General features: G+C 42.2%; 1 protein-coding gene and 1 long non-coding RNA gene across 5 annotated transcripts in view; one reads left to right on the top strand and one right to left on the bottom strand.

The window, feature by feature from the left end:
- Positions 1-27284, top strand: part of TAFA1 (TAFA chemokine like family member 1) — a 508553-nt gene that overhangs the window by 230001 nt on the left and 251268 nt on the right. The gene's annotated exons all lie outside the window — the stretch shown is intronic.
- The window catches only part of LOC121016743 (uncharacterized), a 28908-nt gene continuing 22603 nt past the window's right edge, over positions 20980-27284 (bottom strand). The window contains exons 5-6 of one of the 2 annotated variants that reach the window (XR_005784419.1): positions 21572-21660; positions 20980-21134 (exon numbers count right to left, since the gene is read on the bottom strand). This is a non-coding gene — a long non-coding RNA (uncharacterized LOC121016743). The remainder of the gene's footprint in view (positions 21135-21571; positions 21661-27284) is intronic. The other variant, XR_005784420.1, reaches the window with a different exon arrangement.

The raw sequence follows: 27284 nt of genomic DNA, 5'->3' as shown, positions 1-27284 counted from the left end.
AAAGATATTTTTTAAAAAATGGCCATTGGAAAATCCGGCAGCTTAGCAAATTATCTGAGTACTGAAAATGTGGATACCATTTTTAAATTTTAGAAATAAAATTTTGGAACCAGAGATTTTGTTTTGCCCCTTTGTCATGTTAATTGTAATTTTTGTTGGTTTGTTTGTTTGTTTTAATCCTAATAGCCCTGGATTTTGGCCTGACCACTTGTTCTGTCTGTGCAGTGATACAGCCTGAGGCTGGGTTATTAGGTTGGCAAGCTGGATGCCATTTAGGGTACCAACTGGAAGCTGGGGGGAGTTCTTTTGGCATGAATGAGTTTAGGGGAGTCTCTTGGGAAGGTCTAGTCCCTGTCCATCCCGTATCTCAAGCATCTGTATGAAGCAATAGATAGGAAGCATTTCTAATAAACCCCTCCGTTCTTGCACATACACAAGAATTTCTAGAGTACTCACTGTTCCTTTAATAAGTTGGCTCTGTTTAAATATTCTTAGACACTTCTTTGCAGTTTGTTTATATGGCAAATTCCTCTTTTTCTTAAATATTAAAATAAAGATACGTAAAGCAGTCTAAGTTATTACAAGTTATGAATTAATGGAATCTAAATTAATGAGGTTTTACTGTACGTTAAGTATAGTACATCTCCAGGACTTGTACCTAATGAATTTTTGCTCCTAGTTATAAGGTGTTATTTAATTATAGCTGGAATCTTTAATATCACCTAGTTTAATCACCATATTAAAAACAATTTAGAGAGTTGATTTGCTAACATCACAAATTTAGTTATAGGACCAAAAATGTGATTTCTTTCTCCTATTTCAGTGTGACTGGTCAGAATTAAGTGCAGGCACATATCGTTACATAAACTGTAAAATTTGATGCGGACTGTATAAAACTTATTGCTGTATGTGTTGTATGCAACACTTAGCATATGGGGATTCTCAAGGAGCGATGTGAGATGTGTGTGCATGTGCAGTGGAGAAAGTATGATGAAATAAATGCTGTTTTCCATCTCTAATTTCCTAGGAAGCATTTTAAATTATTCTCTCTCCCGAACAGCACGGGTACCCGTGAGCTTCGATGTCACAGTGGAATTTTTCCTAAAGTGCAAGGCTTTGCAAGTGCTTACCTAAAATCCTGAAATCAGCATAGTTTTTGTAACTTTGTATTGTGAAATAATCACAGATTCCAAAGAAGTTGTGACCAAATGTATGGTTTGGGGGTCCTCTGTCGCACCCTTCACTCAGTGGCTTCCCCAGCGTTAACCTGGTGTGCAATTAAAGTACCATGGCAATGCCAGGGAATAGACGCTGGTCCAACTCACCGAGCGAATTCGCATTTCGCCAGTTGAGGCCTACACTCATGTGCATGCGTGTGTGCGTGTGTGCATATATGTGAGCACGCCTATATCTGTGCAGTCTCATCACATGTGTAGCTTCACGGACCACCACGGCAATGAAGATACTTGATTTACTGTTATCACAAGGCTGCTTTGTGCAAACCCTTTATAGCCACACCCATGTGTTTCTCCCATTTCTGGCAGCTCACGACCGCTAATCTGTTCACCATTCTATGATTCCACTAGTCCACAAATACAACATATGTGGAATCATGCAGTATGTAACTTTTCAAGAGGGATGTTTTTCATTCGGTACAACTTCCTTGTGGTTTTTCCAGAGTGCTAGGTGTATCCAGAGTCCACTCATTTTTATTGCCACGTAATCTTCCACGATAGAGATACGCCGCAGTTTGTGTAACCATTTACCGTCTGAAGAACATTTGTGTAGTTTCAGGGTATTGGGTATTGTGAGTAAAGATGCCATGCACATTCTAAGGAGAATAATTTTTCATTTCTCTGCAGAAAATAACCGATTGTGCGATTTCTGGATCGTATGTGGTAATTCCTTTTTTAGTTTTTAATGCAACTGCCAAGCTATTTTCTAGAGTGGCTGTACCATTTTATATTCCAATAGTAATGTGTGAGGGATGCAGTTCCGCTGAATCCTCACCAGCATTTGATCTGACGACTATTTTTTATTGTAGCGATTCTGTTAGGTGTTCAATGATACCTTATTGTGGTTTTAATTTGCATTTCCCTAATGGCTAATGATGTTGAACATCTTTTCATGTGCTTAGTTGCCGTAGGTATATCCTCTCCAGTGAACTGTCATGTCATTTATTCATTTTCTAGTTCCAGTGTTCGTTTTCTAATGTTGAGTTTGAGGGGAACTTGATCTATTGTAGTTTATGCCTGTTATCATATATGTGATTGGCAAATAGTTTCTTTCAGCCCCTAATCTGTCTTTTCATCTCCTTAATGCTCTTTTGCGGAGCAAAATCCTCTTTTTGCTGAGCAGAAGTTTTTAATTTTGACCAGGTCCACTTTCTCAGTTTTTCCTTGCATTCACTGTTCTTTTGACATCAAGTCTAAGCACTTTTTGCTTACTCCTGGGTCCTGAAGACTTTCTTGTATTTTTCCCCCTAGACATGTTAGTGTTTTATGGTTTAGATTGAAGTCCATGATCTATTTTTAGTTAAATTTTACAAAAAGTATGAGGTTTATGTTCAGACTCATTTGATTTCCTGTGATGTCCATTGACTCTGGCAATGGTTATCAAAAAGTTACTCCTCATCCACTTCATCACAGCAGGATATTTTAAAAGATACATAGTCCTTAAATAAGTTATGTGTCGTCTCCCATAATGATAATTAGAAACTTTTGAGCACTTACTCTGTGCCAGGCATATTTATAAGCATTTTACTTAAATTATTAACTATTATTTTGCATACAAACCTATGTGCGCATTATTATTATGTTCATTTTAGAGCTATGGAAACAAAGGTTGGAAAACATTAACCAATATGACATATCGCAAAGATAATGTGATATAAAGAGTTAGAATCCAGGTGTCTCTGATCAAAAACCCATAACATGCTTAGTACTAAAATGTTTGCTCACCAAAGGAAGCTCAGAATCAAGGCTTTTCATCTCTCAAGTCATTATATTGCTCAGTCAGGATCAAAATGACCTCTTTGGCAGAACCTTCAAAATACGTTTCTGCAGATCAAGAAAGCAGCTAGAAGTTTGGAGACCAGTAATGAAATTCAACCAGAAGTTTGCTATTTTATCTATAACCATTTTAGAAAATGAAATGATGTCTTCATCCATAATCATTTTCTTTTTTTAAACAAACTTTTAATATTTATTTACTATTTTTGAGAGAGAGAGAGAGAGAGAGAGAGAGAGAGAGGAGAGGAGAGGAGAGGCAGAGACAGGGAGACACAGAATGCAAAGCAGCCTCCAGGCTCCTAGCTGTCAGCACAGAGCCCAACACGGGGCTCAAACTCAGGACTGTGAGATCATGACCTGAGCCGAAGTTGGACGCTTAGTTGGCTGAGCCACCCAGGCACCCCCAGGATCGCTTTCTAAATGATACTCTTTACCCTGCCAATGGTTACAACCAGGGCATCTAACACATTTTTGCTCTTTTTTTACTCAGTTTGTATTTAACAGAAATTCTTCCAGAATCATTCTGATTTTCAACAAAGATCACATAGCTATGGATGACTTTCCTTATTTGAGTCTCTAATTCCTTTTTAAAATCTTGATAGGCTATTTTCCTGGACATTAACCTGTAGTAATGATTTCTTTGTGATTTACATGTTATACCCTCAATTTACATATATTTCTAATGTGCTAGTTTTCATTTCATGGAGGCTTGCTTAGATGTTGCCAAGTAAAGCAAAGTGAACAAGAGGGTCACCTAGTGCCATATGTTGCCTGGAAGGGAATTGGCAAGAGTTCTTTTTTGTTTTGTTTTGTTTTTTTTACCATAGTTCTACTTTTTTTCATAAACATTTGGTACTTGGTCACCTTTTGCAAATAGAAAATGTTGTGGGTAGAGCAAAAAAATCACAAGATGAATTGCTTTGCTTCCTCTACTGGTTAGTTGCTGAATGACCTTGAGCAGCCTCCAATTCTAAACCTGCACATCTTATTAGTGTAGATCACAAAGGAAAATAATGCTTTGCTCTTGAGGGTTAGCTTTTATTGTTTTCACTGTGTTATGCAATGTATCAGCTGGGTGTTTTGAAGCAAGAGTAAGCATGTGGGTCTTTGACAGGAGCCAAGAGAAAGCCTATTGAGGGCAGTAGGCAAGACACAGGCACGGGTAAAAGTTAACGTGATACAGTGTCCAGAAATGGAAGGACCAAGAATCTGTGTGTTTCATTCCCTGCCCCTATCTCCGAAGTCAGCAACAGAGTCTGGCATTCCCCTCTGTCTGCTCTTGGAGTTCCTTTTTCCATACCTCTGTGTGGAGCTTGTAAGGTAGTGAAATCAGTTGAAGTGCCCTGGAACTTGAGTATCTCACACTTATCCGAAGGCAACCACCCAAACCCCAGCCATCTGTTGCCTTCATTGTGCCCAAACCAACCTCGGACGGGGTCCCAACCTTCCCGGGGACACAACACTGGAATAAGAAAATAAGGGTTTGGGATCCTCTTGGTCAGTCTGTTTTCATTGGTCTCATTGTTTTCTCTCTGTATAATGAGCTCTCACTGGTCTGTTGTGAATATGAAATGGGATTTTACAGGGAAAGGACTTTGCAAATGGCAGAGTGCCGTCCCCAGTCAAAGGATTGTTACTGTCTCCTAACAGGGAGTGGTGCATTGTTCTGCTTCAGCTCACTGACTTGGTTCCACCTTGTACTATAATGCGAGGATTAGAGTACTTGGAAAATGGGCAAGTCTTCACTTTTCCCCCTGGGGAGAAGGATCGGAGAAAGAATAGGTGACTGGTGATTCTGAAGGGTAATACAGGTGAAAACATGGAATGAGAAAAAACAAAGTTAGGGAATTAGGCCCCTTGAGTCCCAATATTGGCCCCTGTGCTTATTGAGCTTCCTGGTGCCTCAGTTTCTCCGTCAGCTAAATGCCAGAGGATAATGATTCTCGCCTCAGGGCGTTGATGGAATGAGATTATGTCAGATGATGAACAAAATGCCTGGCACATAATAAACTTCATGACATATGAGTTATTGTGTTGCTATTATTAAAACGTCGAACCACCCTACGCACCCCTTACCTGGTTCTGTCTCCCTCCTTCCTTTTCTGGAGTGTGAAAGATGAGTGTAATGAGAAACACAGAGATGTTTGTTGTGTATCATCGTGAAGAAAGTCCACCTGGAATATCCCCTCCCACACTAGCTAAATCTCTGTTTCATATGCATCCTCTGGAGGAGATTCTCTCTTTTGCTAGGAATTGTTTAATTCCTTCTCCTCCTGCTTTGAAGACTCCCCACCCCCACCCCTGCAAAAAAAAAAACAAAACAAAACAAAAAACCAAAAAAACACCAAAAAACAAAAACAAAGGCATGGGAGGATTAATTTTTCTCATTTCACATGTCACCAGAGCTAGCACCTGTCCTAATTCCAGCCCTGGTGAGCTCCAGCAGGCCTCCTCACCTGGCCTCGTTTGGAACCTTGTCAATTTCAGGATGGTTTTTGCCTGAAGCCACTTCAAGTCGCTCCCGCTACAGGTTTGGCCAGGGGACCTGGAGGTGACAGGCTGGGCAGGATCCGTGCACCCTCGGGCCCGGGATTCTGTAGGGCTGTAAGCAGGGTCCTGTTTGACTCTCTCCCCAAGCGTTGCCCTCGTCGTTTTAATTTGTACTTGCTGGATCCTTTCCTTTTTCCACAAATTTCTTTAAGCCAGTGATCTGATTGCAGCCCTGCATGGGAGAAAGGGATATCATTACGTCTGATTTAAAAAACAAAACAAAACCACCCTTGCAGGAAGGCTTCTGACTCTACCCTGGAATGTGAAGGGGAAAGTCTTGCAACTGGGTGATTGAATTAAGTTCTGGTGGGCACCTTGGGCTCTGAGCTCTCTGCAGTGTTTCTGCACTGAGCCCGAATCAATTAGCCTGATCACTCTTTGTCTCCATTTGTGTGGAGATGCGTGGAAAGTGTGTCGTTGTGAATTATGTAGTGTAACTTTGGAAAGGTGACTTAAATTCTCAGGCTGTGGTTTGTATCCTTGAAAAACTGTAGATCATTTGAATATCAAGGTACTATAGGCTAAAGGGCAGAACTGAGGGTGACCACATCTGGAATACTTAGTTGCAAAAACTGTTACAAAAAAAAAATCTCATTTTAAGATCCTTTTAAGACCTGGACTTTGAGAATCCGATGAATGCAAGCCTTGAAAACATAACTGGCTTTCAGTGCATGCTTGTCAAAAACAATGGCTAAAATGATTGTTGTTAGGGTGGCCAATGACCCGGGTGGCAAAGAATTGCATGGAGTGGATCAACAGACAGGATAGAGTTTACTTACTCTCCAAGGGAGGAGAGGGGCCGGACCTCAAGAATGATGGCCCCGAATTTCTATTAGCGTGGGACTTTTAAGGGGTTTGAAGGATGTGAGAGGGTTACAGCTATGTCCATAGGGGAGAGTGTGTAGGGAGGGGGTCACCTCTTGGCCAGGTAGAGTAGGAGGTGACGGTTTCCCAGGGGGCCATCCTGGATGTGGGGTGTGATCCAGCTGGAGAAGAATATGTTTTGTAATTGTGGTCTATTTTCTGAGAATGGGGAGCATCATGACCTAGAAAAACAAAGAGTTAGGGCCAAGTACGGACACCTGTGAGTTTTGTCTGCAAGCTTGGCTGGGGAGGGGGCTTTGACTAGAACACTTTCAGTTGTGAAACAGTAAAAATATTCATTGTAATAATCTCTAATAACCATTATGCAGTGGTAATAGTACAAAAAGCTTTATTTGCGAAGTCCGAGTGGGGCTACTTGTTTTATAAATCCAAGAAAATCCCAGTTTGGTTCATACACAACCCTAATAAGGACCACTAAGTGCAAACACTTGATAAAGCTCTGTAGTTGCAGATTGTAGTTGTAGTGGAGAGAAGATTTCAATCTGCCTTTAGGCTTGACATTTCTAGAAATAAAATTAAATTATTGAGAAAAGATTAAGGATGAGATAGATCACTTGGAAAGAACAAAGTTTGTACAATGGCTGAAACCAGACATCAAAGTAAACATCTTACTAAAGTCAGCATGCCTACTGAAGATATCTCCACACAAGCCAGCTGCCTTCAGAAACCCAATTCAAATAGGTTTAAGCACCAAAAAAAAAAAAAAAAAAAGTAGTAGTTCAAGTGACTAAAATAATCCAGAAATAAAACCAAATCCAGGAACTCAATGACGTCCTCCTCAGAACTTGGGCTCCCCTAATCCCTGATCCTGCCTGTCTTACCTGAGTTTCTCTACTGGGCAGAACCTTCCCTTCAAGTCAAGATATTTCAGGGGTTCCAGGCTTCACATCCACCAGGTCAAAAATTCCACTCGGGAGAAAATGTCTCTCCCAGGTGTATCAGCAATAGTTCTGAGACGGAGTCTTCGTTACCTGGTTTGTGTCCCAGGACACCCCTGAGAGGTTCACGATTACCAGGGCTTGATTTCAACATTGATCCTCCCTTGTATCAAGAGGCATAAGAATACAATAAAGGTGTTTCTCCAGAGGTGCCTGGATGGCTCAGTCGGTAAAGTATCCGACTTTAGCTCAGGTCATGATCTGGGTCCCACGTTTGTGTTTGAGTTTGTAATTTGTGAGTTTGAGTCCTGCGTTGGGCCATGGCTGACAGCTCAGAGCCTGGAGCCTGCTTCAGATTCTGTGTCTCCCGGGGCGCCTGGGTGGCTCAGTCGGTTGGGCAGCCGACTTCGGCTCAGGTCACGATCTCGCGGTCCGTGAGTTCGAGCCCCACGTTCGGCTCTGGGCTGATGGCTCAGAGCCTGGAGCCTTCTTTGGATTCTGTGTCTCCCTCTTTCTCTGCCCCTCCCCTGTTCATGCTCTGTCTCTCTCTGTCTCAAAAATAAATAAACGTTAAAAAAAAAAAATTAAAAGGGCGCCTGGGTGGCGCAGTCGGTTAAGCGTCCGACTTCAACCAGGTCACGATCTCACGGTCCGTGAGTTCGAGCCCCGCGTCGGGCTCTGGGCTGATGGCTCAGAGCCTGGAGCCTGTTTCCGATTCTGTGTCTCCCTCTCTCTGTGCCCCTCGCCCGTTCATGCTCTGTCTCTCTCTGTCCCAAAAATAAATAAACGTTGAAAAAAAAAAAAATTAAAAAAAAAAATTAAAAAAAAAAAAGATTCTGTGTCTCCCTCTCTGTCTGCCCTTCCCCCTGCTCAAGCTCTGTATCTCTCTGTCTCTCTGTCTCTGTTTCAAAAATAACTAAACATTAAAAAAATAAACAAAATAAATAAAGGTGCTTCTCCAGAGGAAGTAGAGCTTCTGTTACCAGAAAAAGTAGAATGGTTGCCCAAGAAACATAAACAACATGGTGTCCTGTACCACCCCCTGCCAAAGCTAAATTTGGAAGGAATGGGATGGAAAACTGAGCACCTCAAGCCCAGGAAGGAGAGAAACACTGAAAAGAGGACATGAGATGGCCTACCTCCCCCGCCCAGTGCCTGAGATCCACTTTACCACTAGACAGAAGGGAGCAGAATAAAGCTAAGGCTGCCCAAGCTACAGAAGGTGCAGCACTGCCCCATCATGAAGCCCTGTCTCAGAGACGTGCTGGTATTTTCTGAGTACTCTCCGGGGCCGGAAGCACAGCCTCCGCTCCAGTGTGGGCCCCTAGACTGTGACGTGTGTGTTTCAATTACTTGTCCTCCAAAGGCACATACCTGAAGAACACCGAACAATGAAAAATGGCTCTCTGACCGACAACTTTTTCAGGGTCTTCATCTCCCAAACGTATATTGAGATTATTAATGTGAAGGCACGCAACAAATCCATTCCGGAGAAAAAGTAGTTCAGTGAATAGGCATGCCCTGTCATTACCTATAGTCCTATCCCTGCCTCATGGTTCAATGTGGTGATTCTAATCCACACTCCTCTGCCTGCTAACTGTGTATGTAACCCTGGACAAAAGTGACTCTCAGTTTGCTTGTCTGTCCCATGGGGATAATAATAATACCCCTTGCAGAGGTTTGTTATCTTGATACTGGACAGACAGTAAACACACTTTCTGATTATTGTTCAGGCATTTTGGCATCGTTTGAAAATGGTCTCAGAATTAATCAGACCTCTTATAATATCCTGAGAAGGTATGATATACCAATGTTCAGTATTAGGGGCCTGAAAACTAGAGCAAGAGTTACATAGTTCCTAGTTCAGCCTGGCCTCTGGCTCATATTTTATCCCGAGGGGGGAAGGGGGGAGACCTACCTTGTCTATCCAGACTCTCTCAGAATAACCCATAATATTTCCCATGGTCAAGAGACTAGCTCTGTTCCCAAAACATTCACAGACTTAGCAACAGATTATCTTGTGCCCTTTAAAATCCCCACCTATTATTTCTTCTTCAGGTAGCCAACCCCTAAGGCAAAAGGAAATGGCTTCAGTGGGGATTCCGACAGGGATTCAGAGAAGAGAAGGAATTTACTAGCCACACTGGGCAAACTTAAGTGGTCCTTTGGTCATTTTTCTAGCAATTTTCTTTTTCCCCGGAGCCTGACCCTACAAGACAAGGATCTATTTTCAAGTCAGTTACTATTCATAAAGGGCATAATTACACAACAATCAGAAAAAGAACCTTCTTTTCCTTATTATGGTAATGGTAATTTTTGAAAGAGCTACAGTACCTAAGATATTTGGCATTTGCTTTCTTTTGACTTCTCGCTGCTTTTGGTGTAATACCGCACCATTCCCTTATCTCCAGTTTATTAGCAAAGCAGTGATAAGCGGCAGTTTATAGATTATCTTTAAACAAGAAAACAAAATGTGGCCATTCACTTCTCACTCAGTGCAGGTGATATACCTTCAAGAGTTTGGGTCGTGACGGTGGGTACAGATTTAGCTGCTCACGATCCTGTTCACAGTCTCAGACACCAAGCTCCAGGACTCACCTCCAGCTCTCTGCCCTGTCTTAATACCTCCTGTCTTTTTCGGCTACTTTTTCTTCTTTAATGTTTGCTGCGGCTGTGTGCTAAGTGCTTGACGCGTATCGTCTCTTTGATCTGCATACTTCTCTGTTAGCAGTTCTCCTGTTCCCTTCCTTTGTCGTTTTCATTCTATCCATTCATAGCCTTCAGTGAGCATTCGCTGAGTGCCCACTCTAGGCCAGGCACTGTCCTAGGTACTGTGGATATAGTGATAAGGAAAGGCAAGGTTTGCCTTCTAGTGGGGGCACGAGATAGTAAATGAAAGACGAGACGGTGGTGGAAGAGAGGGAGTAAAAAAATGAAATCTGAGCAGAGAGCTAAGTAAAGCAATGGTGTGAGTGAGCTCCGGGGAAAGTGTTCCAGGCATAGAAACCATCCTGTGCAAAGGTCCTGTGGAAGAAACAGTGCTTGTGAAGAACAGAGTATGGCCTCTGTGAATGGAATGTGCTGAGAGGGGTAGGAGGGCCAGGGCCTTGGAGGCCAGATAAAGACCCTGGATCTCTTTCTGTGGATAATGGAAAGCCCTATGTGGGTGGAGCAGGGAAGTGAAATGCTTTACCTACTAGGAAACTGAAAATAAAGGGATAGTAAATAACTCACTGATAGGACCCATTTGAGAAGCCCACAGCCAGGGTAAGGCATCTATGCAATTCCAAAGTGTTAATCATTTATAATCACAGCATAGCTTTTTAGTTACTCAGTAGATAATTTCATATATGTGTGTGCCCTTTTATTGACTTTATTGACAAACTTAACTTTGAAATTAACTTCCTTTTCTGTTGACATCCCCTCACTCAAAATCTCAGCTGGCTTATTTCTTATTGTATTCCTTGCTTTCACTTACCCTTAATCCCCTCCTTCAGTCACAGATCCAGTTAATTATCCCCTATAAAATTCACAGGATGTGGTCCTTCTTTTCCTTCAGTCCCACTATCCTATCGCCTTCCAGCTATGTATGCTCTATCTTCTTGTGATTTCCGGACCCTCAGTGATCTGACCGCAGCCTCCCTTTTCAATCCCGTCTCTCCCATATCCTCAACATCTCAGATTGCTCATCTGCAGGTGATATTGTGACCATACGTACCTTTTTTTTCAAAATGTTTTTTTCCATACAAATTAGGATACTAGATTCTCTTCTAGAAAAATCGGAAGTCACAACACCGGACCCGTGTTCCCACAGGCTGAAGCTGAGCAGTGGCTGCCCATTTGGTGTGGGGCATGAGCTCTCCGGTTTTCCACAGTCTGCACCACTGTCTATAGTCAGACATCCACAGACATCATATATAACCTGTCTGGTCCTTGTAGGCATGGACACGGATTTTGGCACTAATGAAGAATGTTAGCTCTAAGTACTTAATGGAGCCAAAATAGTGGGTTGACATTCCAGCTCTCTCACTTACTCAACTTAGGATGTTGACTGGTTACTTGAAATTTCTGTGGCTGCTCTGCAAAATGTAGGTAACAGTGATACCTATCTCATATCCCTGGTGTGATGATTAAATGAGTTAATACATGCGAAAACATTTAGAACAATGACTGGATGTAGAAAGCACTCAATAAAAGGCGACTTTTAAGGTTGCTGTTTATAATTTCTGCTCTGCATCCGTTAAATTGGTATAGTTTCAAAGTGAACATGTCTTTTACAGTCTCATCTCCCTGCCAGGCACTTTCCTAAGTGCCTATCCCAATCCTCATTCCCAAATTGCCTATCCGATCCACTGTGATCACTGATTCCTATTCATCTCTTAAGGTCCACTTCAAAGCTTACCCCTTTATGAAGCCTTCACTGGCCACCCTTGCTGGACTTCATTTCTCACTGCTTTCCATTCCTCCAGCTCTGATTTTGTGTGCTATCCCTTGTACATTCATCTACTCCTTGGCATTGCTTTTTAAAAATTTTTTCAAATGCTCATTTATTTTTGAGAGAGAAGAGAGTGCGAGTTGGGGAGGAGCAGATAGAGAGGGGGACAGGGAATTCGAAGCAGGCTCTGTGGCGTCAGCACAAAGCCTGACATGGGGCTCAAACCCACGAACCATGAGATCTTGAGCCAAAGTCAGACATTTCAACCAACTGAGCCATCCCGGCACCCCTGCATTGCTTTTTAGCTATCTTGTGCTGGTGTTTTCTCTCTCTAACCAGATAGGAGAATCCTAATAGAGATGCATGGCAGGTGATGATTGGGTCATGTTTCAACCTGCTGGCAGAGAGTTGGCACCAATGCTCTGCAGTATAAAATTTATTTTCTGAGACCTCATGAGGAAAATTTTATCAAGATACTTTTCTTGGCCAACAATACCAAGTTAGAAGGTCATGTTTCTCTCCAGTCAGTGGAAGGTTGGAAAAGGTAGCCAGTTACAAATTGCAAAGTTGTGGAGTTGAAATAGTTTCTCCATCCCTTTGAATGGCGGTTGAGATGCGTGGAAGGTCATGACTGTGTGACACTAATTCCAAGTGGAAGCTCTAAACCTAATCGGCCAATGTATAAAAATGACCAGGGAGTCTGTTTCTTTGGAGTTCTCGAAGTTATATACGAAACCGTATATACACACACAGAAATGACTGTGGCTCATATTGGGCCTTCGTCTTCAAGATGGATAAAAGACAAAATATGAGAATTCAAGATATATTAGGTTATGTGATAGAGACAATGCAAATAATTACTGAGAAAGTGTGGAAATCAGTTACATCAAGATTGAGCCATCGAAGATGATTGTTAGTAGAGGTGGAAGATTCAAGGTGTACTTTTTGATAAATGTCAGTGAATTGCTGTGTAAAATTCAGTCAAATCTCAGAAAAAGTTTTTAAACCTGGAAGGAAGATACTTGTGCCATCATTTGCATAAGTCTCTGAAATAAAACACTATTCCATATGCCATCATGGTGGGGAGTAGGGCTATAATTACCAAGGCCATTTTCTAAATACTACTGCTGAAATCCATCCATATGGGAACCAAAGAGATCTTGTGATGGATAGTTATTACCTCTGTGGAGGAAAGCTAAAGATAAGTAGCAATATTACAAATAATCCTGGTTTTTAACCGTGGGTCTACCACAATTAAGTCCTAGTTTTCTGAAAGTGACCTTCTAGAATGTTCATGTCAGACTCTCCCAAGGACCATGGTATCTGCCATGCCGGCAGACGGGAGTAGTGAGGTCATTTGATCACAGAGAACCAAATTAATTCTGCTGGCAGCAAACCACACACACAATGCCAGCCTACATCGTGAAAGGAATAGAAAAGGTAATTTGACCCTCTGGCTAAAGCTAGCCCTGGAAGTGGCAGACACTTGGCCCCACTGAAAAGGTGGGGAGGAAATGAATCTTGTAATGAATTGTCACTCAAAGGTATTTGATTTTACAATAGGAAATAATAACTCCTCCAAAGAGTGACCATTTTGCCAAAAGAGGAAGCAATAAGTCCAATAAGCGCTAGTGAAACAGGTGACGAATATTCATGCATCTTTAGGTCATCTGCAACTCCAAACTATTAGATTAAAGTAGGATGATTCAACCTGAGAAGTGTGACTGAGTAAAGAAGGAATAAAGAAACGGTGTGGTTTTCGTATGACCTTCCATTAAATATTGTTTTTTTCTATTAGCTTTGACTTACAAATCTACGTATATAAATCTGGTTTGTGTCTAATTTAAAATAATGTAATCCATTTACATTTATTGGTTTGGTACCGATTGCAAGTTATCATTAAATCTGGGTAATGCAAAACATTGACCAACCCTTTGGTATACCAAAGAAGTATTCAAAATTGAGGACCCTTTAAAAAGTCTTGATGTACAATCAGCAGTCACCAGTCTTTTTCCTTAAATGTGACATTTATTGGGAAGGAAACTTTATATTCCACTTTACGTCTGGTAGTGTGAAGTACTTATTGTCTTGATGTCCATTCATAGGATACCACGATCAATGGCTGCAACTAATAGGGAAAGACCAAGGGAAAACTAAATCCCATGGTAGAGATCTTTACATTTTTTTTTGTTTGTTCATTTGCCTGTTTTGTGAGGAATGATAATTTACTCGTTTAAGGGACCCAGAGCTTCTTGGGATTTTCTTTTGTCTAACATGTGTGTAGCAGGGATGATTGGAGGCAGGCTGATAGAAACTGAAAGGCCACTCCACTTTCTCTGGCTGACAGACAGTTAAAGCTGTCAAAACTGAGGAGGTTTCTGTCTTAACAAACATGTTTTTATTTAAGAGAAATGGGGTTAATGAATCTATTTACTAATAACTCATCTTGTCAGTGATTCTATTTGGGACTAATTCATTCTTTCAGAACAGTAGCTTTAACTGCTGCAATACGTACTATTTATCAAAGCCAGAAAATTGAATTAAAACATTTGTGGAATATTAGATTCTCATATCAGGCCAGATGGCTACCTCCAGCTACCTTTAAGTTGGGGCATAATAACAGCTTTTTCAGTTGTGGAGTAGAATACAAGAATTTTTATTCTCACTTGGTCTTTCAATCTCACTCGGTCTCAGGAGTTTTTAGGGCATGGTTGCTAAAGTGTTGCCACATTTTAAAAATATACTTCTTTAATTCTTCCTTTAGCCACAGGGAAATGCCAAGTATTCTGTCAAACCCAAACTCCCTTAGCACTGAGATGTGTCAGAGCATGTAGATAAACTGTGAGATCAAGACATTAATTAGGGTACTTAACATTTTTGTACTTTAGTTATCACATCTGTAAAGTGGGGATGATAATTGTACCTATCTCCTCACATTGTAGTTGAAGTCACATCTTTAAATGATGCTTCACCTGCGGTGTTATTTATGAGCTGTTACTGTGTCCTTAAGAAAATAATGTCTCTGTCCATTACTTAGCACTCACTGTTAAACATCTTGAGTGTCTACCATAAAAAATAAAGATAGCATTGAAAGCATTTGTATAATTGTTTTTGAATGTTTTCATGCATATAGTCTTATTTACAAATTCATGTGCATGAACTTGATGTGAAGAATGCTTTTTGGAGACTTTGGAATGTGAGGACAACAAATTTAACTGGAGGGTTAATTACAATGTAAATCAAGCTGGGTAATAGGGGAAAAGAGGGTTGTCGGAGTTTTGATGTTTGTTGATGTGTTTATTGAGTGGGTCCATCCACTTCTCCCTCCCTCTCTCCGCTGCCACCGTCTCTGCTCTGCCTACATTAGCCATATCTCCCAAATGCCTTTCTACCTCCTCTGGTCTGTTTTTCACACTGCAGCCCACCTGATTACTGAGGATTGTCCACCACCTCATGTCACTCCCATGCTGAGCATACTCACTTCTTGGACTCGGGGTAAACAGAATGCATCAAGCTCCTGCCTCCCTCTCTCGCTTCATGTCCCGTCCTGCCTCGCTCACTGCCTTTTAACCACACTGTCCTTCCCTCGGTCCTTGAATACATGAAGTATTTTTAGCCACAGTACGTGTGCACATGCTGTTCTCCTATGTGGGACACCTTCCATTTGTACTTCCTACCTCTTGTTTCTGCTCATCCGTCAGATCTCAGCTAAATATAACTTTCCTAGAGAGCACTTCTTTGAAGCCCAGCCACCCTACCCTAGAATTTAAATTAGTCTCCCCATCATTAATCTGTTTTTCTGAAAAGCATACTGATCTTTTCCTTTGTATAACTTACTTCCATTAGTAGTGTTACATTTTTCTCTGTGTTTGTTTAACATCTGTCTTCCCCAGTAGACAATTAACTCTATAAGAACAGGGACTGTGTCTTTTGGTTGATTGGTTGGTTGGTTTTTAACATTGTATTTGGATACCCAGGATATTGCCTCAGGCATGATTGGTGCTTAATGTATAGTTGTTGAATCGGTGAATGCGTGGACAAATGAACACCTACTGTGTGCCAAGCCCTGAGCCAAGGGCACAACACTCATGATTTTATTTCCTCATCACAGTAACTTTTTGAGTTAATTACCTTTAGAATTGCCATTTTGCAAAAGAAGAAATGATCTATCTTCATAGAGTGGGCATAGAAGGGACTCTTAGTTTCCTCTAAAAGTTGGCTACCCTTCCCCTACAGTATGGGATGAACTTAATGACTTGCTTCCAAAGAATAGCGTATAAATGGTAGGAAAAAAGGTAAAAAATTATAACTGTGTTTACAGTGGCTAAACCTGGAAGGCACTGTCTTAACCAAGTGATCAAGGTAAATATAACCAATGCTAAAGCATTCGTATCATGCACCCCCAACATGGTGGGATAAGAAAGACACTCCACCTGGTTGATATCCTTCCCCCAAACTCAGAATCCCAACTTAATCAGGAGGAAACATCAAACAAACTCAATTTTAGGGACATTTTACAAAATTCCTCTTCCCAACTCTGAAGATCATGAAAAACCAGGAAAGATAAAGAAATGGTAGAAAGCAGAGGAGACAAAGGACACACATGTACTAAATAAAATGTGTGATCCCGGGGAAGAAAGGGACAAAAGGGAAAAGGCTAGTCAAATTCAAAGGCGGTTCTGGTTTGGTCAACAGTAATGTACCGTTGTTAATTTTTTAGTTCTAACAAATGAACTGTGATTATATAGGATGTTAATACTAGGCCAAGCTGAATAAAGGATATGCAGGAGCTGTCTGTAGTAGCTTTGCAACTCTCTATTAACCTAAAATAATCCTGGGGCACCTGGGTGGCTCAGTCGGTTGGGCGGCCGACTTCGGCTCAGGTCATGATCTCGCGGTCCGTGAGTTCAAGCCCCGCGTCGGGCTCTGTGCTGACAGCTCGGAGCCTGGAGCCTGTTTCAGATTCTGTGTCTCCCTCTCTCTGACCCTCCCCCGTTCATGCTCTGTCTCTCTCTGTCTCAAAAATAAATAAATGTTAAAAAAAAAAATTTAACCTAAAATAATTCTAAAATTAAAAAAAAATAACCAAAGTGGGTTAGAAATCAGGAGTTATGTTTAGCTAATATACCCTGGTTGCCTAGCTAGTATACCATGACTTAAGTTGATGCAACATGTTGGTTCTGATTGGTCAGGGGTCCTGTATGGCATGTTGTTGACTGTTTTGATTCTTAGGAGTATGTTATATTGTCTCTGTTTAAAAACAAACAAACTTAAAATTGGCTTTCTGTTACAGAGTATTTCCTTTAAAATATTTTGTTTCAGAATAATAAGAAACTGATGTGACTTAGTCATTTTGTTTAACTGAGTGGTTGCCATGGTGAATCTAGTGTTCAGTGAATATTTGCAAATCAAAATTTCTGATAATGCTATTCCACAGAACAAGAAATACCAGCTGTGGATGGTGTGATTTCAGAGTCTTGTAATAACTTTGTAAATTGATGCCTAACACTGGAAGCCTTCTCCTCCGATGTCAGGCCATGTTTTGCTTTGGATATCATCAAAGGTATCCTAGCATGTTTTCCATGTAAAACACAGTCCAGACACGAGCAGCACCTGGGAGCTTTGTAGAAACTCCGAATCCCAGACCCCACCCCACACTCACTGAATAAGAATCTGCAGATTACCAATAAGTTGTGAGGATGTAACGTATGATGTAGCGACGATACACAGTTGATAACACTGCACGTCCAGTTGAAATTTGCTTAAAAGAGTAGCGCTTAGATGTCTCAACCCAGAAAAAAAGTAAAAAAGGTTGATGTGTAAGGTGATAGTTATGTTAACCTACTGGGCGGAGTCCCTTCACAATATATACAAACACCAGACCATCATGTTGGTTGTCCATTTTAAATATCTTATAATTTTATTTGCCAGTTATACCTCAGTAAAGCTGACAAAAGATGGTAAGACTTTATCGATAATTATTAAGAGCTCCTATAATAACATATGGCCCTTGTATAAAGTTAGCATGTGTTATGAAAATGTACATAAAAATTGGGGGCATTTTTATATAATATTGAAGTTAGAAATTCCGGGGCTGCTTAACTGGCAATGCAAGAAACATGTTCAATTTAGTATAGTTTCCATCCTTCCAATTTTTATTTTCCCCTCATCACGGTTCTGTTTAACTCGAAAGCTTTTTTTTTAAAAAAGAATCTCATCAAAAACCCTTTCTGAGCCTCTGTTCACTTAGATCACAATCTCCTATTTAATTTTCCTCAGCCATTATTAACATGTGTTGATTTCACTCTCTTTGTCTTAATCATTTCTTGCTAGGAAATCTAACCGCAGCATGCTCCCTGTGTATTCCAAAGGGGCCCTGGCCCTGCTGCCTCCAACATCAACCTAATTTGAGAGGTCTTTTCATGTGAAAATGACTCCCCACCATCAAGGGCAACTCATTCGTTAATTAAAGATGATTTAGCACACTCACCCAGCGTCCCACCAAGACCGGCCTATTGACTCCTGCCAAGGTTTGGCCACATCACACTTGATGTTCCCAGTGGGAATTTCTATGAATTCTGAAATGTTGGAAGGATGTTTTGATCTGTCCCTGTAGGGAGAGGAAGTTTTCTAGGGCACAAATGCGATGTGAAGCCCGAACTTACTGAGTTCGTCTTCAGTCCTTAGAAAGATCACATGAACACGAAAAACACAGCTTCGCAGCCAGTTGGAAGGAGCTGTCTCTGTGAGGCTTGTTCCAGAGCTGGCCCAAGACAGCCAAGTCCCTTCCCTCCCATGGACTACAAGCACTGCTGAGTGACAGAGAAGCTAAACCAGCCCTTTAGAAGGGTCTGGACCACCTGGCCCTGACGTGGCTCATTAAGGTGCCAGGCCCAATAGCATTGAGCTATTTCTCCGGGACACTTCACCCCTCTCACATGTCATTTTAAAGGGTTTCTACCTTCAAGTAAAAGGTCTGAATATTGAGAAGAAAAAAATTATACAGTCGGTGGAATGCTAACGTCTTGAGTTTCTAAATTGACCGGCGCCGTCAGATTGAGACTCCCCAGACGCAGTCAGCCAGTTCTTATTCCTCCTGCACACGCCAAGCTGCTGTACTTAAGGGCGTAAAACCTTTCCTTTGTAGGGAAAAGAAAGCACCCGTGATAAGGGCAACATTAAAGTAAAGTGGTCACCGCTGGGGCTGAATTGAGACAGAAGTGGAACGTCATCGTTTTCATGGGGCGCGATTTCAGCTACAGCCAGGATGGTCGTTTAAGTTTTGACACCATTGGAGTAAGGGTGTCCCTGCCATTGGTGAAGAGTGAAGTTTGATTTGGGGCTTAATGGAACGAGAGGGAGATAGAAAACCTCTTTAATTGGAGAGATCTCTAGGATGTGTGTTGTGGAGTTAAAGGTTTTATAAGAAACATAATGCATGTCCTTTCCTCGAGGAGGAGGTCCGGATAGACTGACCCTGAGTAAATCTCTGCCTCCCTTCACTTCCACTGCTAGTGATACTGACATTTGGCTCATTTTCTAAGGTTTACAAAGAGCTTTCACAAACAGAAGTGTGTTGAATCTTTATACCTCCGTGGCGTGCCCAGGATTGCTATTCTCCATTACCACACTTGTTCCAGGTTTGAAATGCTGCATTTCTAGAACACAGGGCTGTCCGTTCTTGGCTAGGGATTGGGAGCACGGATCATTCCAGGAGACCTAGAGCAGGAAATGTGGTTTCTAGATGCTTGGGGATGTGCAGAGAATAGGAAAGGAAGGCCAGAGAATCGGGCCACCTTTGTCCACCAGCTTATCTGGCTTCTGCAACCATCTTCCCTAGGGGATGCTGCCCAGCTCCCAGGCGTAAGCGTGTGGTTTTAATTGGCTTATTGCCATAATCTGAAGCCATGTGTCCCGCCTGACTGGTTTTTAGTGGGGCACATCCACTCTTGGGTTTAGTCAAGCGAAGGAGGCTTCTGTGGATGAATACACCTCAGTTTCTCCTGTGAATCTTCCCGAAGATGCAGGGAGCATTGGGTGCCAGTAAAAAACAGATTTCCCAGGGATAGTCTTCCTGCATGCGAATGAGCCTCCTTCCCAGGGGTACATTAACAAAGAGCTGAATTTCTCTTCGGGGTAACCATGTGTTCCCACCCCCTGGCATAAACTGGGACACTGGGACACATAGATTAAGACTTCTAGGGGCGCCTGGGTGGCGCAGTCGGTTAAGCGTCCGACTTCAGCCAGGTCACCATCTTGCGGTCCGGGAGTTTGAGCCCCGCGTCGGGCTCTGGGCTGATGGCTCGGAGCCTGGAGCCTGTTTCCGATTCTGTGTCTCCCTCTCTCTCTGCCCCTCCCCCGTTCATGCTCTGTCTCTCTCTGTCCCAAAAATAAATACACGTTGAAAAAAAAAATTAAAAAAAAAAAAAGACTTCTACACCCATACTTTTTACTAAGCAGTTTGCATGTATTATTTTATTCAAACAAAACGATCCTGCGTCTGCGTTACGGTGGGTAAACTATTGTCGTTTCATGTGAGGAATCTGAGCTCCAAAAGCTGAAGTTACTCATACCAGCTTTACCAAAAAATCGAGTCTGAAGGCAAAACTTGAAGCTCAACCGTGGGACTCTAGAGCCTGTGTACCTAGAGGTCTCAAGAATTGTCCCCCTGCTCTGGATGGAAAGCTTTCTGTCACCAACTCGATGTAAGTGAATTTGTGTAGCGAATTTGTGGGGACTCCTCCTCCCAAAAGGATTCTCGATTACGGCAAGGTTTCTCTGGTAACTCCTGGAAATTTTGTTCTCCACTGCACAGGTTGCTTGAAGGATTTCCTTTCTAATGTTTAAGGGGTAGGGGTGGGGAGATCCAAACCCTTACGTTACTCTTTGTGTATGTAACTTTTCAATTCTGCCTTTTCTTTTCCTCTGAGGGCTCTTTCCCTGTCTCCTTGTTTCTTCCAGTAAGTCGTCCGCAGTAGGAAGACTACTGGCATGAGATACATCTCTGCTAGACAATTGTCAGATGTTATTAGGGCTACGAGGTGCTACTAGGAATACGAACTGGCTAAGATGACTCAGTTCTGGAGTTTTTCACAGTCATGAACTCATTAGAAGGGCTGTGGTCCCTTGCCACTGGCAGTCCAGACAGTGCGTTTGGCTCGTTCTTTGTGTTGAAATTTTCTGACTGTGTGGAAAAGGTAAGAGGTGAGACATATTTTCAGCATCATTTTGTCGCTCTCTTTTATGACACCAGCTCCAAAAATAAAGTTCTGAAGTCTTTGACAGCCATTACGTGCCCTTCTTATTTCGAGAAGATGCCTAAAGTTTTGGCACCGAAAGACAATGTTCGAGAAAAAGGACAGCCGGGTCAGGAATCTAAGAAAATAAGAGGGGAGAAAACACCATTTCAGTTTCAACAAGAAGAGATATATTTTAAGGTGTTGCCTTAACTTTGACATTTGGAGGTTTAGCACATCCAAACCAGAGACCAAAACTGCCTGGCCCCGGTGACTCAGTGCACTGTGGTGCTGACAAGTTGAGGGGGGGGGGGGCCGCCCAGTTCAATTGTCAGCTAAATATTAGAGCTCCTGAGGCATTTTCTTTCTCTGCTACTTGACCTCTCTTTGATGGCCATTATCATCATTGTTCCCCCACACTGGGAGAAAATAGGGCGAAGGAAATGAAAGGTGAAAGGGATAGAAAGGAAAAGAATGAACAGTGGCCAGTGGCCAGACACCCTGATGGGTGGGAGAAGAGGGTGGAATGAAGCCCTTCGGTTTTCTTCCAGAAACCTAAAAATACCCCCCTCTTACCTGGTTGACATTTCTACTCTGCTTTCCTTATGCATATGCTGTAGGGGCTGCTATTGTTGCTTCTCTGGCTTGCTCCTTGCCCTTTCCTGCTGTTAGAAAGAAACCAGTCAGTTGAGTAATCATGATAATTGAAAAAGATGTAAACTTTCAGAGTGGCTGACACTAACTCATTACCCTAAGCTGTCTTGCCTGACTGAACTAACATTAATTCTAATCTCCCATTACACCAGGCATGTGAAAGTTTCCAGCGAATGTGAATATTTCTTCCTCCCTTGCTTTCCTTCCCTTCCGCTTGCCTCCCTCCCTCCTTCCCTCCCCCCTTCCTTTCTTTTTTTCTTCCACATCTGCCAGCCTTGTTCTCATTGATGCTTCTGCGGCTCTTCTAAGGACCACACACTGATAGCTTGGCCCAGTCCAGTTGATTGCAAATCTGGGTGTGCATTTGCACCACTTGGGGGACTTATTGAAATACAGATTCGGATTCAGTAAGTGTAGGATGAGGATGAGGCTGGGGATTCTCCTTTTTATCAGTGTTCCTGGAGATGACCGTGAGGCAGACTCTGGGATTACGCATTGGGAAACTTCAAGACAGGGGTCCACTCGTTTCTAGTGCTTTTAGAGGTCACCGATTTTTTTTTTAATTTTTTTTTCCAACGTTTTTATTTATTTTTGGGACAGAGAGAGACAGAGCACGAACGGGGGAGGGGCAAAGAGAGAGGGAGACACAGAATCGGAAACAGGCTCCAGGCTCCGAGCCATCCGCCCAGAGCCCGACGCGGGGCTCGAACTCACGGACCGCGAGATCGTGACCTGGCTGAAGTCAGACGCTTAACCAACTGAGCCACCCAGGCGCCCCACATTTGGTGTGTTTGTATTTAGGAAGAAGAGGAGAGACCATTCCAACGTTTCTAACATTGTACTTGGAATTAGGAAGTATTTAATGTTACCGTATGTGGAAAGTTAGACAATGCTCAGTGTATATACAAGTGGCTTAGTGTTTTCATGCAGCACTGATTTCCCCGTCAGTACAATCATTTGGAACTTGACTCCTGTTGGTACCAAGGGTTTTTCAAGAGGTCAGGGTTATCTGTGGGCCAAGGATGAAAATGCAATCTGGAACTGCCAAACGATTCAACCACAAGTAGGTTTCTACTTGGCGTGGAGCTTCTAACATCGGTGTTGATCCTTTGGATGAAGGTTCTCGTGGAAAGGTCAAAAGTAACTATTTCCTGGGAGGTGTGGTAGACTAACCCACCAGCAGCTGTGGGACATATCATAGATTAAACAGCAGAGGAAAGTCAACCCTCAATCAAAATTCATTAGGGAAGCACAGGGGAGCCATTTAGCTTATATGAGCCATTTAGAAAATGAGCTCAGAATGATGGGAAAAGAACAGAAAATATTGCTTTTATTGAAGACTTCTTAAAAGCATTGATTTTTGATCGATATGAATCAAGAGTCTTTGTTGAAAATGATACAAACCCAAGTAAAACTGCTTAAACCGAAAAAAAAAAAAAAGGCAGGGGGTGGTGGTCGTGGAATTTGTTGGGTTGAATAACTGCAATTCACAGGATACGGCTGGTTTGGGGCATGGCACGATTCAGGGGATCAGTGTCCTGTTCCACAGCCCGCCTCTCTTGCTCTCTCTTCCTCCCCATCTCTTGGTGTTTCTTTCTTCTGGTTTGGTTTCCATCTCAGGAAAGATCTCTCCGCTGGTACAAAGAGGGCCACGATCCATTCCAGCTGTATTTCCCACCACGGCATAAAACTCCAATGAAACAAAGAACACCTGCTTTCCAAGCACAGACCCATGGAAGTCCTGAGATGGAGTTTTGTAGGCCTAGCTTTGTCACACATTTGTCCAGGAACCAATAATAGTCCGGGGGATGGAATTGTCTCCTTCTAATTGGCCAGACCCGGGCCATGCACGCTACATCCCTGAGAATGTGATAAAGACAATATCTCTAATAAAATCAGGATATTATTTCAAGAAGAAAGAATGGATTATGGGCAGGAAAAAGAACTGATTTCTAAGATCTCGAAGGGAATAAAAGTGATATATTCCTTAAAAAAAAAAAATTTGGGTGAGAGAGAATCCAAGCCTTGACAAGAAAGAGTGCCTGATGTCTGTCAGAGACAAGGTGTTTTTGGCAAATACTTGACAGCTTCCAAAGGGTTAAGAGTTGAGAAGTTGGGGTGGAGGATTATACCTACCAGTATTTTGTCACTTTCCGTAGTAGATTTTACTCTTGTGTGTGTGTGTGTGTGTGTGTGTGTGTGTGTGTGTATAAATGTACACAATAAGCTTATTCACCTCAGAATTGGGGATGTGATGCCAGCCAGAGGGTTTTACTCAAATGACGGAAATGTGGCTAAATGATTTCCAAGTATATAGCTATTTGCACTCTGTAACTCTAAGTAGATGCCCAGGGGAAAATTCTCTTTCCCCAATCCTATTGACTTATGGAGATGTATGAGGAGATCCAAGCTCTGAGCACAGTGAAATACGGCTTTGTATTGCATTCGCTTTCTGCCAAGGATAAAAATCACTTTCCGTGAAAAGAGCCTTATTCTCACCAGATGAAAAGCTGCTTTTTTGTAATAAAGCACAGCACTCTGGAAACCCGTGTCAGCTCCCAGGTGCCACTGGAGTGCCCTTCAAAGAGGGAGGGAAGAGGGGGGCTTGAAACCATCTGCTTTGGCACCAATATGGCCTCCGATTGTTCTCCTGCTTGGGGACCTGCTTTGCTTGCTAAACCTCGGTTTCCTCATCTCTTCAGTGACTATGATAAAGTAACGGAAAGCATGGGGGTCTAGTCAGATCAAGCCCATTAAACATAAAACACAGGACTTGGCATACGACAAGGACACAAACAATTGGCGATCGGTAAGTGTATGACTGTTTGTTGTAGTAAATGGACCCTAATAATTCCATGCAAGTTGGGCAAATGGTGCCTTCATTCTATTTGGGGGGATTCTGGATTAAAAAACAGACGTGTTGAACTAAAAGCCTAAGCAGCCGTTTTTTTGGGACACTTATGGGAATGCATCCCTTTTCGCTGTAGGTTCCTCATCTATGAAACAAGAGATTCCAAATACAACCTTTAAGACCCCTTCAGACTTTAAAACTCAAAAGATTCGCAGTAAAAAAAAAACTTGTGGTAGCTTTAGTTTTTGTGTACAGTAAGAACGTGGTGAATGTTTTTGAAACAGAGCTAAACTTGTCATCAAGTTAAACAATGAGTTGGTAGTGGCTGAAACTGATAACATATTAAAATAGCCTTTATTTTAATACTTTTGGCTTCCCACCATTGGATATGCACTGGGTTGGGAGGTGAGCGCTTTGGATTCAAGTCCCATTCATGCTTTTATCTTACAAGGATGAACTGAGTGCCTGCTCTGTCCCTTGCTCTTTGCTCAGGACAGGGGTTATATTTTAATTGGGGGAAGGGGGGTAAAACTATGTGATGGCAAAATAATAACAAATTTTGCTACATGCTATGAAGGAAAGAGAGAGACCAAGAGAAACAAATATTACTAATTAAGCCTTATTTTCCTATAGCAAGGCTTGTAAAAGGAAGTGAGATCTAAGTTGAGATACAGAGTAAAAAAAAATTCAACTAGGCAAAGGAGAAAGAGAAGAGCATTCCCAACAGAGGGCAAAGGAAGTGCAAAGGCCCTGAGTTAAGTGCAGTCTGGATATCTTTGAAGAACTGAACAAGTAGGGCTGAAGCAGGGTTAGTCAGGGAAAAACTGTGTAATTGCAGAAAGGAAGGGGCCATATCATATGTGCTCTTGTAGTGTTGACAAGAGCTTGCTTCATTTTTGTTTTTGTTTTTTTTGTGCACTGAGACACGGTTGCAAGAAACAAGTTGACTTATCTTTAACACCACTCTTGGTACTGTAGGGAAGGAGCAAGAGTTTGGTAGAGACGATACCAGTTAGAAAGCTGTTAGAGAAATCCCCTAAGGAGACAGGGGCTACACTGGAGGGGGCAGGATGTGTGACATTGTCACCCACACAAGAAGAAACTTGCAGCCTTAAGAGTGTCTATGTCACTTGTTTGCATCGCTTTCAATCTCTGGAGCTCCGTTTCACTGTAATAAGGGCATGCAGAATACAATCTCTAAGGACTCTCCTAGATCAACATTTTATTCTAGTTTATAAATATCTCTAAGCCAGATGAACCCTTCTATCAAATCTGTTTGGCTTAGGTCAGATGCGGTGATTTGCTCTGACCAGCTTCCCAGACCTTCCCCAAGGCAACAGTGTGGGAATATTGATGCACCAAAGAATAAGAAATTAGCGTGGATCCTCTTGAGAACTGCGCGGGTTGGCTCGCCTCGAAATGGTGTTATTTTCTCTTTTCCAGTTGCAATGACTTCAAACAGTGGTAACTCGGGTACACAAACAAATGTCCAATTCCAAATGCAGACTATAAAGTTCCTAAATCCAGATTATAGGTTAATTAAGTTTCACTCGGGGGTGTTTAGGATGATGGTTTTCATGGAGAGGTGCAAACGAGTAAAAAGAGCCGTGATGAAAGTTTTATTAACTAAAGAATTAGAAAGAGAACACTCTCCACACCTCCTCCGACATTTTCTTTCTGGCGTTCAGATAAAAATGAAGAGCAGAACAGTGCGGGATGCCAATACATTCAAGAAAAGCCAAAGTTCGTTTCTGCTTGCAGATTCAAATGCTGCCGGCAGATCAATGTGAGCTTCACGGCGCGCTTTGCAAAAATCGTTCTGCAACTAATATCCTCAAGGACAAGACACAGCCTGCTTTGGCTTCTCCAGGAGTTGGTCTGGATTGCTGTGGGAGGCAATATTTTGTACTGGGAGGACGTTGGGGGACTGGATAGTTACACTACCCATAAATCACATCATCAGGACCTCACAAGAGCGCAGAGGCTTTTAGTGTTTGCATTTTTCCCCATGAGGCGTGTGTGTCACTAGCCTTAGAAAGTTCAGTTATGGGCTCCTGCTTCAATTCAGTGAGATTATGACCATGTGTGCATGCTCGCTTTCTCTTTTTGCCTTTTTTTTTTCTTTCTCTCATTGAGTTCTATTCTCCGGAAGTGATTCTCTTAGCAAAGGACCTTTTTCACAGTTTTGTTAATGTTGCAGAATTAATATTTAGTCCGCACGTAATCTGTGGAAACACCGTGGAGGTGTGTGCCTAAAGTTAGTATTCCTTGAGCAAAGCAGACAAGGTAAGTGTTATTAAATATTCTATTAGATGTAATTTTTCAAAACCCGTTTTAGGATGCTGGATGGAGGAAGTTAATCAGTGTGCATCTGTTGAGCACATAGCCTAAGAACTGGGGTTCTGCCTTGATAGGGCTTGCGCCTAAAAGAGAAGGCATCCAAAAGAAGCCAATAATTAAAATGTAATAAGTGGGGAGAAACATGGAAGGCAGCCCTTGGTGGATAGTGGAAGAAGTCACATTTAAAGATAACTGCTTGGGGTGCCTGGGTGGCTCGGTCAGTTAAGCGTCCAACTTTGGCTCAGATCATGATCTCACAGCTCATGAGTTCAAGCCCCGCATCGGGCTCCATGCTGACAGCTGGGAGCCTGGAGCCTGCTTTGGATTCTGTGTGTCCCTCTCTCCCTGCCCCTCCCCCGCTCATGCTGTGTCTCTTTCTGAAAGTAAATAGACTTTAAAAAGAAAAGAAAAGAAAAGAAAAGAAAAGAAAAGAAAAGAAAAGAA

The sequence above is a fragment of the Herpailurus yagouaroundi genome, unplaced genomic scaffold (genome assembly GCF_014898765.1).
Source record: "Herpailurus yagouaroundi ecotype Mexico unplaced genomic scaffold, PumYag 213, whole genome shotgun sequence".
In the NCBI taxonomy this organism is placed as follows: domain Eukaryota; kingdom Metazoa; phylum Chordata; class Mammalia; order Carnivora; family Felidae; genus Herpailurus; species Herpailurus yagouaroundi.
The sequence above is the reverse complement of the archived record's forward strand: the minus strand, read 5'-3'. Positions and strand labels throughout refer to the sequence as shown.